Source organism: Scaptodrosophila lebanonensis, unplaced genomic scaffold, assembly GCF_003285725.1.
Source record: "Scaptodrosophila lebanonensis strain 11010-0011.00,11010-0021.00 unplaced genomic scaffold, SlebRS2 tig00000024-arrow-pilon, whole genome shotgun sequence".
NCBI classification, from domain to species: Eukaryota; Metazoa; Arthropoda; class Insecta; order Diptera; family Drosophilidae; genus Scaptodrosophila; species Scaptodrosophila lebanonensis.
Window position 1 is genome coordinate 20,988,147 of NW_022060538.1, and position 12,059 is coordinate 21,000,205.

Below are 12,059 nucleotides of genomic sequence, written 5' to 3' on the forward strand. Positions count from 1 at the left end.
ATTTAGAAAATAAATAAAAGTAAATAATTTCTTTTTCAAATCAATAAGCTACTTAGCTATAAATTGAATTGAATTAATATAAAAGATAAGAAATAGGTGTATGCGATAGGTACGATAGGGCTTTGTGGTCTTTATCGGACGCTTGATTGTCTGAACAGTCTGCGATGCAGTAATTCGAACGTCCATTTCATTTGCATTACAAGTATAAACATTGAAGACCAGACTCCATACTTTTTTATCACATTGTTTTCATATTATTTATTAAAAATAAAACATACATTTGTAATAATTTTAATTAGACTTTCAAGTTGATTTTTGAAGCACTGCTGAAAATTTTAACGTAAAAGATTTCAAAAGCGAGAGAATGAGTCGATGACATACTTGTCTTTCTGATTATAAAATCAATGGAGTTGATAACAATTGATGCCTTCGTTATGGATGCTGGAAATAGCAGAGGAGGTGTTCCAGCGTTTCGATAGCTTCTTGTTCCTTGCATTTTTCCGGCATCTGCTGTATGCTCATGTTATTCGCATGGGCAGCTAATAAGCATCGACCTGTGAGCAGTCAGGACAGGATTTTATAGCTGGCCGTCAGTCCACAAAAAATCTGTCAATTCAGTTCCTGTCTTCATGGTCATTTTTAGGAATCTATTATAGTCCGCATCTTGATAAAATTAAAACATAAACTTGTAGATGTCTAGATGTGGATATAAGATTGCGACTCCACCTCCTGCAGCATTAAAGACTAAAGTATTTAAATTGTGATCAGTTAGTAATATAGTTATTGCCTCGACTAATACTATAGAACCCAGAAATATTGCTGCCTTTGTCCACAACAAACTATCATGGTGTTCAACATTTTACATTTGTTCACAGTAGTGCGAGGTGTATGTCCACACATGTGCAATTTTGCTTTAGGAAAGCACAGTTTTTCCAATGTTATCGAAAATATACAAGTGTGGTGGAGTTTGCACCACAAGTAAAACACGTCCGCTCTGTTTGCCAATCTGTTTAATACTCTCCTTTGGTATTCACAATCACTCGATATCATATAACATTCGATCATTCGATATCACACATGCTTACATGCCTATACTCATACTTATACTACTACAACTCGGCCATCCTGACCGGTAAAGATCTCCCGATCTTTTGAATTTCTTCTTTTTTTTTTTCTTTAGATATACTGTATACAGTATTTACAATATTTTACATTATTTTACAATTAATTACAATCATTAGCTAAATCAATTTGAAAAATTTCATTGAATGAATTTGTTTTCATTAAAACTATTGTTGCTTTTAGATAAGTCTTTCCAGTAACTTTTGGAAATTACATTTGTCATTTTTTCTATTCCTATATGCGTCATCTCATCGTTGTACTTATATAGTACATGATCTTCCATATCCTTAGGCACACAAAATACTATCGATTTGTCACTTCTCTTTCTATAAATCACACCATTGCGCATTTCATAGTGTTTATGCTCCATCGTTGTTAGCTCTTCTATCAATTTATTTAGTGTTTCGTTGCGATCGGTGGCACGCTCTGTTGGGTAGTCAAAAATGTTTCCAGTAGTTGGCGCAAGAGGGCGCTGTACGGTACTAACTGCCTGACGTGTTGGTGATCTGCTTGTTTGGCGAACTGCTTGCTTTTTCAATGCTTCATTTTCTTTTCCTAGAAGGTCAATCTTTTTGTACAGAGCTGCAACGGTTGTTATGTTGTCAGCTTGGCCGTTAGCGTCTGTCGTGGAATGTTCGCGATCATTATTGTTGTTTCTTTCGGACTGTACGTTCTGTGGCACACACACACCAACGTCGGTGGCATCATCGCTATCTCGTTCGCACTCGTTTGGGTTTTCGCGCGAATCGTTTACTGTTGGCGCCGATTCGGCGGCATTCCTTCGTAGCTGGCGCACTGGCGTTCGACTCGTGTTTTCGCTATCACTTAAAGACACTGCATCTGGATCAACTTGGACACTTGAATGTAGGTCTGGGCACGATCCCCGCAGTTGCGACGAAACTTCATTTATGAGAAGTGCTAACTCCGCCTTTGTGCCGCTAGTTTTAAGTTTAAGAGCGCGAGCCCAATTACGCAATTGTTCAGCACTGTAGTCGCTTATTGAAATATCATTCATAATGATTTAAACTTTCCTCAATTTGCTTTAAATAAATTTGCACACTTTGGACAGAAATTTTATAGGTTTTAATGAGTTGTATCCCACTTCTGAAATTGTGGTGGAGTTTGCACCACAAGTAAAACACGTCCGCTCTGTTTGCCAATCTGTTTAATACTCTCCTTTGGTATTCACAATCACTCGATATCATATAACATTCGATCATTCGATATCACACATGCTTACATGCCTATACTCATACTTATACTACTACACAAGTAATAATAATGACATTATGTGCTTACAAAAGCTTTCTGAACATTTACCAGCAACATCAAAATTGTTAGTTTGATTTGCATTTTCTTTTCGGTCCGGTCGAGCAGGAATTGTATTGTCCTCGTTCTTTGCGTGATTGAAAGCACAAGAATGTACGAGTAAGAAAAAACAACAAAGACCCAAATAATAACATCAACTTATGTTTTTCGATGCACACTCTGTTCTTTATTATTGTGGCTAAATGGAAACTTTACAAAAAACGCTCGAGGGCGCCGAGATTGGAATTGGGCAACAGGCAGCAGGCAGCAGGAAACGACAACGAAGGCAAGAACATATTCAAATTGCTTTTGGGCGGCTAATAAAAATCTTGTAATCATGTGGGAGTCCAAAAAAGTAAACGTGTTTTTTCTCCGGACATGTCTGTGGACATGTGACAAAATAATGCACGAGCTTCAGCAATACTTTTTGTTGGCCTTAAAGTACAGCGCATCTGTTGGCGACTCTTTTTGCTTAAGCGCCCCACAAACAACTATTCAAGGAGTTCAACTTGAGATTAATTTTAGTGCAGTTAAGTGTATGAGCACCTAAGATGTAAGTGTGCCTTTCATGCGTTTCTGAGAAAAGTTAACGAGCACGTACCTACGCACATACTTACTATATAGTGAGTATATTGTGTGATATATGCATTGCCTAGCAACCTCCGCTGCGCTGCTGCCTTACATAATCAATGAGAATGCTCGTAAATTATGCAAGACTAAGAAAATAAGCTGCACTCAAGTGAGCTGCTTATTGCCATCGCCATCACCATCAGCATCAGCATCCGCACCAGCATCAGTACCGTGCCGTTCGCTTTTTAATATGCACTTTGTGGCCGTTTAACATGGCGTATGTGTGATGCAAAATTAAATTATGCGCGCACACTGATTAGGCACTTTAACAATTTGTATAAGTAATTCGCTAAACTTTCCAGGCGCATATCTAATGTGCACCAATAAAGTCAGCCATTAAGGATGAATACTTTCGCTCTCACAGTGTTAAGTAGATTCGCTCATTTTCTTAAAGCAGCATCACTACGATTAAGTGATAGGAGTAGTTAGATTTCAGCTTAAATGCAAGTTGCTTGCTAACTAATAGATACAGGAAGAAACATACCTGTCTGCAAATAAATCCTCTCCATTAACAAACTGGTTGATCTAATCAATGTCTAATGATTTAATGACGTCGCGTAAAAACCAATCTTTATTCATAATGCGGCTCTGGCTGAAGACTGTCTAATGCGGAGCAGCTTGTCCAAAAATTCAAATTTATAATCTCGAAAATGACAACGACAAGCGGTTTGGCTTGAGAAAGGGAAATGAAGGGCATGAAATCAATGGATTGGATGCTTAATAAGTATATAATATTTTAGGGATTTAATAAAATATGATTACAGTCTGAGCTAAATATTTAAGGTTAAAAATATCTGACATCTAATTGGTGTAGTCCTTACGATCGTAAGAAAGGCAGCCCGATTTCAGGTGCACAGGGCGCACAGAAACTAAGCAAACATCAAAATTAAATTTAGTTTCAGAAAGGCAGAACTAATTTAGACATTTTTCAGCCCACCATCTGCTATTAGCAAATCAATCATGCGGCTAAGGTTGCCTTCAAGCCCACGCGATAGGCCAGAAAGAGAAGCAGTTAACACACTTTAATTGGGATTATCGGCAGCTCTTTTATGACCCCATGGCGTGCGAGACATTGCGACAAAAACAGTTTTTATAATTGCCAAAACCAACAACAACAAAAAAGAATTTTATTAAATGCCAACCAGCAACCGCAGTAACAATAAAAAGTGTGTATATTTCAAAAATAAAAAAATAAAAAAAAATGGAAAATGGCAGCAACTTTATTAATTAAGCTGACGTAGTTTTATGGTATTTTAATAAAATCTGCGACGATGCTGTTGAAGTTGTCGGTGTTGTGGGTGTTGTTGTTGTAGTCGCTGCCGCTAAAGCCGCAATTTTAATAAAACAAAATGCAAAAGCCAAGAAGTAAAGTGATTAACGCGCAAATGAGCGGCGGAAAAAGGTGAGCTGTGAACAAAAAAAAAAAAAAAATTAATGGTTGTGGTTGAAAATACAAAACGTAAATTGCATTTTAAATTGAAAAACACAAGTACACAACATTTAAAGCTCCAACACCCACAAGAGCCCATATGCCTACATAAATATATATACCTATGTATGTGGAAATATATGCAAGCGCCAAGTGAAAGGAAAAACTTGAAATAAAACAGAAAAGCGGCGCCTGGGAAAAGTAAAAGGAAACTTGAATGCCAGCCATGGAAGAAAGGAAGCAAATTTAATATACAACTCGCAAATCAGCATATATGTACAGAGGGAGAGACACACACAGACACAGACTATTTATATGATCTTCTTGGTGTGGTATGGCCCGGTTTTAGCCCAAAAACTTAGCCATCGTTGAACTTTGGCCCATGGAGCTTGGCCGCATTTACCTTGGCCGTAAACTTGCGCCCGCTCTGCAGAGGCGGGAGCAGCCTGGCCAAGTGCCAGTCGAGCTGCTTGCAATTAGTGCACTTTTCATGGAGCTCAGGGGCTCGCATGTTAGCCAGCGTGTGTGTATGAGTGGGCGTGGCCGTTTAATTCATTTTCACCTGCCTTGCTTCCACTTCCCCAGCACCACTCCTCTCCACGCCACGCCATGCCACTCCGGTGGCTCGGCACTGTCGCTTTTGCACACAATTTCTCATTCAGAAGTTTTGTGTGCCGCGCGCGGCGCTTCCAAGTTTGTAATTCTTAGCCTGTTAACAAAGTTCATAAATACTTGAGAAAGTTAGTTGGGTTTCCTGCCTGCTACGAAGGCGAAAACGATGACTACGACTACAACGACGACGGCAACTACTACTCTACTCTACTTTTTGCTACTTCACTGCCTTCACTACTCGCCTCGCGCTTCGTGTGTGCGTTGTGCGCGTAATTGGCGCTGTAGTTGTCGTTGTAATTTGCAAGCAGATAAAAAAAGCGGATCAGGTATACGAGTACAGCAGGTATAAAACTTAAGCTGCAACTTCACTCTTTGCAAGCTGTCGGCTATGAATTTAACCTCGTCGGCATTCAAACCTTAAAGAACTTTCGCGCCAACAGTCGTTTGGATATACATACATATTTTGAAATTGTATTTCTTTATAATTATGCAAACAACTACAACAAAAGGGTCTTTCTTCTTCTCCTATACTCTTACACTGATAGGTCAATCCAAATGTGAGATTAATTGGAAAAGACTTGATAAAAGAATGATAAAAGCTGTAAAATTACAAAAACTGAGCTTAAAATGTTGTGTACTTTTACCGCTTTAATTTCTATTTTAATGTAATCATATTGCAGCTTTGCCATTTATTAAAAATTACCAAAATATTAACACTTACTGTATGGGTGTGTTCAAAGCTTAGCTCAAGGCTTACTAATTGTTGTGCTAATAATTGAACAAGTTAGCTATATAGCACGATTATATTGTTGCCACTGAGTGTATGTAAGAAAATAACTTTTTGGAAAACAAAATTGAAATATGCAGCTTTACATATCTGTTCTAGGTGACAGCTTTTTATAAAAAATCCAAAGTATTTATGAGAAACTTGCATAGCTACAGCTTGGTTTACTTTAGGGAAAAAAGTGGAAAAAATAATTAATTTCGATTGCTTTAAGTTTTCGTAAAATCTCTGGTTTTGAAATTGTGAACAATTTCTATGGGCCCAATACTGTCTCAGATAATTATGCGCACTTTCGTTCTCGACAATTCCGTTCAGGAAATGTGAGCGTGAAAGTTGCACTTCGCACAAATAGACCCAAATTATTAAAGCAGAACGGTGTGTCAGCAGTCGAACGGGCTGGCGACAAAATTAGCATAATGGAAAAATTTTCATCTGGTGATGGAATGTGCTTGTCAAATCTCAGTGAAGCAGTTTAGATGGTGTCCAATAGCCAGAAAGATTTCGCTGTGCCGTTGGGTGGAACTGGAAGGGCATCATCAACCGTGAACTTGGGTAATAGAGGAGGCCTTGCTTTTCAACACAACCCATCAATAATGACTTGTCGATAGCTCTGGGAGCTTGGTTGGCAGGTTTTAATGCATCCAACATAAATTGCAGATCTTGCGCAAAATGCTGATCATAACAAAAATTTGAGGGCAGCAGAAAAGAACATGCATGTAGAGAGGTACTGCGAAAATCGGTTGGTAACACTTTTATGAGAGAAGAATTATGAAGCTATTCCCAAACTAGCAAATTAGCATATATTTCTGATCTAAATCGCATAACGCAATTCTTATTAAATGAGATTTGTAAATGTGCTAAGAAATATAATCATTAATTACAAACCCAAGATATATGTTTGTAAGCCACAAAGCTAAGTTTCGAATATGCCCAAAGAAGTAATTCTTCATTCATAAAACGTACAATAAGTGTCAACTTTAATAAAAAGTCTCTAGATTAAATGCTAGTATTTAGTAAAATAAGAACTTGATTACAATTTTAAGCTAAAGTGTTAATGTACTAGTTTAATTTTTGAAAGGCTCTGCTTAAATCCTTATCCTTATTTTTGCGTCGACAACCTTCGCCGCACTGCCTGTTCCATTTTCTCACCTAGCAGCTAGACGATTTTAATAGCTGAAATCGTTTTAAGTGCCCTACAAAGTGGCGGGCTATAAAATCGAAGGCAGCATATTGAAACCCTACATACATACACACACTCACTATACACATATTCGCATATGAAAGTGGAAGCAGTCGAGCTACAAGTATTCCCCTTTGCAACTTGGCGCGCATTATTCATGAAAGCTAGCCATGGTCATGGCAACGGTGGAAGCTGAAACAAGATTGCCAATCGGGAGAGTCGTGATGAAGTGTAGTGCTGTGCTGTGCTGTTGATGCCACAAGGTTATAGCTGCAGCTGGCATTTGAAATTTTAATTACAAAATATTGTTAACTGTTGTATATGTGTGTATGTATGTATGTATGTATGTATGTATGAGTGTGTGTATGATTTTTCCCCGAATCTGCAAACTAGTTGTCACTATTGTGCATTGGCGGAACTCGAAATAGTTGCCAAAGCCAGCCAGCATGTGGCACAGCAGATAAGAGACGCAACAGCGCGCTTGGGGCACTCGAAATGACGTTCGTTATCTGGCAAGTGGCATGGGTGTATGTATGTACATATGTATATCAGTGTGTGTGCGCCCAGGTGAGTGAGTGTGTGGAAGCAAATAATTGCTGGCCATTGGTGGCAGCAGCCGAGTTAGAGAGGTCTGTGCGCGCGAGCTCTTGAGACAGGCATGTGGCATCCTGGGCCTGGGCCAGCTTTCCATTTTGGATGTGACTTTATTTGCAGTCAAAATATGTTGGCAGACAGCAACAATAGCAATTAGTTCTTTGTCAATAGTTTGCTGCGAGTAGATGCAGAACGTTCGCCTGCCTGCAACGAACAGACAATTGATGTCTAAGATGGCAGGCAGGCAGGCGGGCAGGCGGGCAGGCAGGCAGGAGGGCTGTTGGATGGACAAATTTAACTAAATTGTAATCGGAGTTTGTGCATGCAAATGGCATTAGCTAGAAATTGAAATTACTTTACGGCCATGGTAGGGCAGGCCAGGCAGACTACTCTCTGCTGACAAGCAGCTGAAATTGCAGACTCTCTGAATGTATTGCAGCGATAACAACAACAACAACAAAACAAAACAGTCGAAGCGAAGGCAGCCTGCTGGTCCTGGCCTGCTGGCAGCATCTTCGCCATAGTTGCAGTCAAATTGCAAGCGATTAAGGGAAGTAAGCTAATTAATTTTGCATTGTTCGCTATGTGAACTCTGTCTAATTGCAAGCCATGTTGTTGCTGTTGCTGTTGTCGTTGCTGTTGCTGTTGCCGTTGGCTACACTGATTGACATACAGACGCATTTATACTGCAGCACAATGAAAAGGCCGCTTGCGCACAAAATGAATGCCCGGCTGTTTACTTTTCATTAATTGAGTTGGCAAAAGTCGCCATAATTTCGTCGTGGTCGTCGTTGGCCATTAAAAACAATGCGAGCAGAAAGCAGGGCCAGAGCTGCAGCGACACGTACACCCAAAGAAAATGACCAGAACTTGAACTCTGCTCAGAAATTTATACACGAAGTACAATAATTTAATACTTAAAGTAGTTGTTGAGCAATATCTATCTATCTATCTATCTATCTATCTATCTATCTATCTATCTATCTATCTATCTATCTATCTATTTAATATTTATTTTTTGCATTCCGTTTCGGCTTCATTTTTACAAATTGGTGCGAGTTTTGATTTATAATACAAGATTTGTTTTTATTTTGTAGTAGGATAAGTATGTAAGGATTTTAATTTACCAAGCATTTCTTGGTCATTCTTTAATAGTTCCCCTCACCTTATTCCTTTGCCACAGCATGACTTTTTGGATTGCCTTCTTGAACTCTCTTTAGTTAAAATTAATCCAATATACTTGTACAATCACCTTCATAGATATCTCGATTTGGTGTTTATTAATGATATCACTAATATTGTTGTTTCTAGATCTTCTCCTTTAACACTGCCTGAAGATATCTATCATCCTACTCTAGAAATTTGTCTTCCCTTTTCTAGATCTAGTGCATGGTCTTCTGAGTGTAACAAATTGCAAATCAAATGCTTTCGCAACTGTGATTTTGTTATGCTCAACCGTTTGATTTCCAATGCTAATTGGTTTTTCTTGTATAGCTCTGTCGATATAGATGTTGCTTCAAAATTTGATTATAACACCATGTATTTTATCTTCGATATCTGTGTTCCCAATAGCATCGCATCATTTTCTTCTCTTAAGCCTCCATGGTTTACGCGTAGACTTTCTAACCTAAAAAACATAAAATCCAGATTGTTTTAAAAAGTTCAAGCAGTCGGGCTTAGGTGTTGACTTCTCTAAATATTGTATTGCAAAATCTAATTTTCTTCTTTTAAACTCCTTGTGTTACACAAATTATCTTGAGCGTTGCAAGCTCCAATTTAAAAAGTTCTATAACATCGTAAATTCTAAGCGAAAATCTTCGACTTTGCCATCGTCATGTTTTCTTTGCCAATAAAAACTCTTGTAATGATTCTGAAAGTGCTGAATTATTTGCAAATTTTTTCCAGTCGACGTACTCCTCTGAGTCTCTTATGTTGTATGGTTAGTGCTTGTACTCAGTCTCGGACGAGTCATCGAATAAAGAAGACGTCTTTTGTAATTGTACCAAGTCTTGTGTTTTCCGCTACGTGTTGTCTTCCACAATTTTTATTCCTTTTGTTTCTTTTTTTTAAAGTACTTAGTTACATACATTAAAACAGTAGAGCTGACAATCCGTCGATAAAGTTCCCATTTGATAGTATCCCGATGCTATCGGCTATTCACAGCATTCAAATTTGAATTTTGAATACAAATATGCAGTTATTTATTTACAAAGAATGAAATATTTACTAAAAATAGAAAGGTTTTATTTACATTAAAATTATAATAAAGAAGAACCTTGCTTGATTCCTTAACAAATACAATATCGAAGGCGTGTGATTTTCTTGAGTTTGTTTGAGCATTCAACAATAATTTAAACTTAATTCAAGTGGTTTCTTACATACGAGTGTACTTAGTGTAACTCGAGGGGTCCATTATTTCTCAATTATTTCTTCAACTCGAAAGATCAAAATTCTTCTTTACAATTATTATTATTAGTTTTTCTTGTCCATCTCGACATTAAATAGAAACTTGTACTTGAATTTTTATATCAGTGTACAACCCCACTCTAGTGCGTACATAGTAGAGTTGTCAGGCCCTCTGAATGCTACTGCATTATGACGACGCCAAAGTTGCCAACGTGGCGCGACTCGAGCCGCTTTAATGATGTCGTCGTTGTCGTTGTCTTTGTCGACGTTGGAAATCTTCTTGCAATTGTGCAAAGTTTATATTATCATCTCTACTTTTATGGCGCTATATGTTGCTGGTGCTGGTAATGATGATGATGATGCTGGTCCTGCTGCTGTTCCTGAAGCTCCTGCTGCTTCTGCTCATACGCGCAAATGCAGTTTGCGAATTAAGTGCAAAAGCCTTTATGCGTAGTAATTTAAGCTACTTGCTCATTTCCATTTGAGCCACGAATCGGGGCGCTTTAAGCCTTTGACTTCGGCATGGCTGCCTTCACAGTCCATACTATATACATATATACATAGCTATATATATTTATAAAATGTGTATATATTATGCGTGTATGGCTGTGTCGGTCCTCTCGAAGTGTTTATTCACATGCTAATAGGTTGAAAATTGCAATTTTGTGCGAAAATGTGTTAATTTGGGTTATTGTTTGTTGATTAAGATAAGGGCCCCAAATGCTTGTTGTGTGTGTGTGTATGTGTGTGTGTGTGTATGGGCCATAAATTTAACAAGCGTTTTCAATTTTAATCATCCTAATTAACTTTAAAAGCGAAACAGAATCGATTTCGATTGTTGTTATTACAAAATAGCACTGATTGGAGGGCGTTGTGGCAATCTGCAGTTGCGGCAACATTACTCCACGAGTATGCAAGTATGAGTATGAGCTAAGTGGGAGTATTTATAGGGATAATAATCTCCAACCCCATCAAGTATAGGGGTATATTCCTAACCTGCATAGTCTGTAGCCACGGTCCGTCTGGATGAATGCCTGGCCAGATCCCACATTCACCAAACTAGGTAAAAGTTTACAAAGTTTCGCCAATATTGTTCACAATTCGGCAGGTATTTACATAAATTTTAGTTTAGATTGCTCTTCGCAATAATTTATGTTAATCGCCGATACATTTGTAATGAATATTTCATTTGCAAGCGAGTGCTGCTGTTTTGTGAGTTAAGTGGCACTTGCACTTACTAAGTACTATATATATTGCCCCAAAAGTCAAAAGCGTTGGAGTGGCAGCAATGAAGGTAGTGTTCTATGGTCCTGTTTCATCGGAGCTGCCATCGACTCGGAGTAGAAAGAAATGCGAGTTGCTCGATGATTTGATTTCGTGCCCATTACCTGAAGGCAAACAATTCCGTCCATTGGCTATCAACATTTTCTAAGTTTTGTGCATTTCTTTTGCGCATATGCCAACAGCAAGCAAATTTCCACTTCATTACGGACGATCCAAGAACTTTTCTTGCTGCTGTTTTTGTTGCTTCAGAGCTATTAAATTTGCAGCTAGAAAAAATGTTTTATACGATATTTGGGTAACCAAGCATAAAGATTCGCATTTATTGAGTGCTGCTGACGAGCATGTTTGAATGCGGATGGGAGGGGTTTCTGGTCCTGGGAACCGCGCCCAAGACGACAAATTGAGCGAATGGATGACAATTTCGATTTGTGTTGTAAAAACTGCAGTAAAATGCGAGCTCACATATAGAGTACAAGTGCTTGTATGCATGAATGCAAAGGCGGGCAAGGAGCGGGCAGAAAAAGGACACGCAAAATGTGAAAGAGATACGACACAGCCATACATGCATACAAGTATATGTATTAGAGCTCTGCATGAACGAACTGAGTAAGTGGCAGGTATGAATGGTGGACATTTATTGACGGCCTATGTAGGTGAATGTTCGAACCTGAATTGAATTGAATCAAAGCCAAGGCCGTTGTAATTGCAAT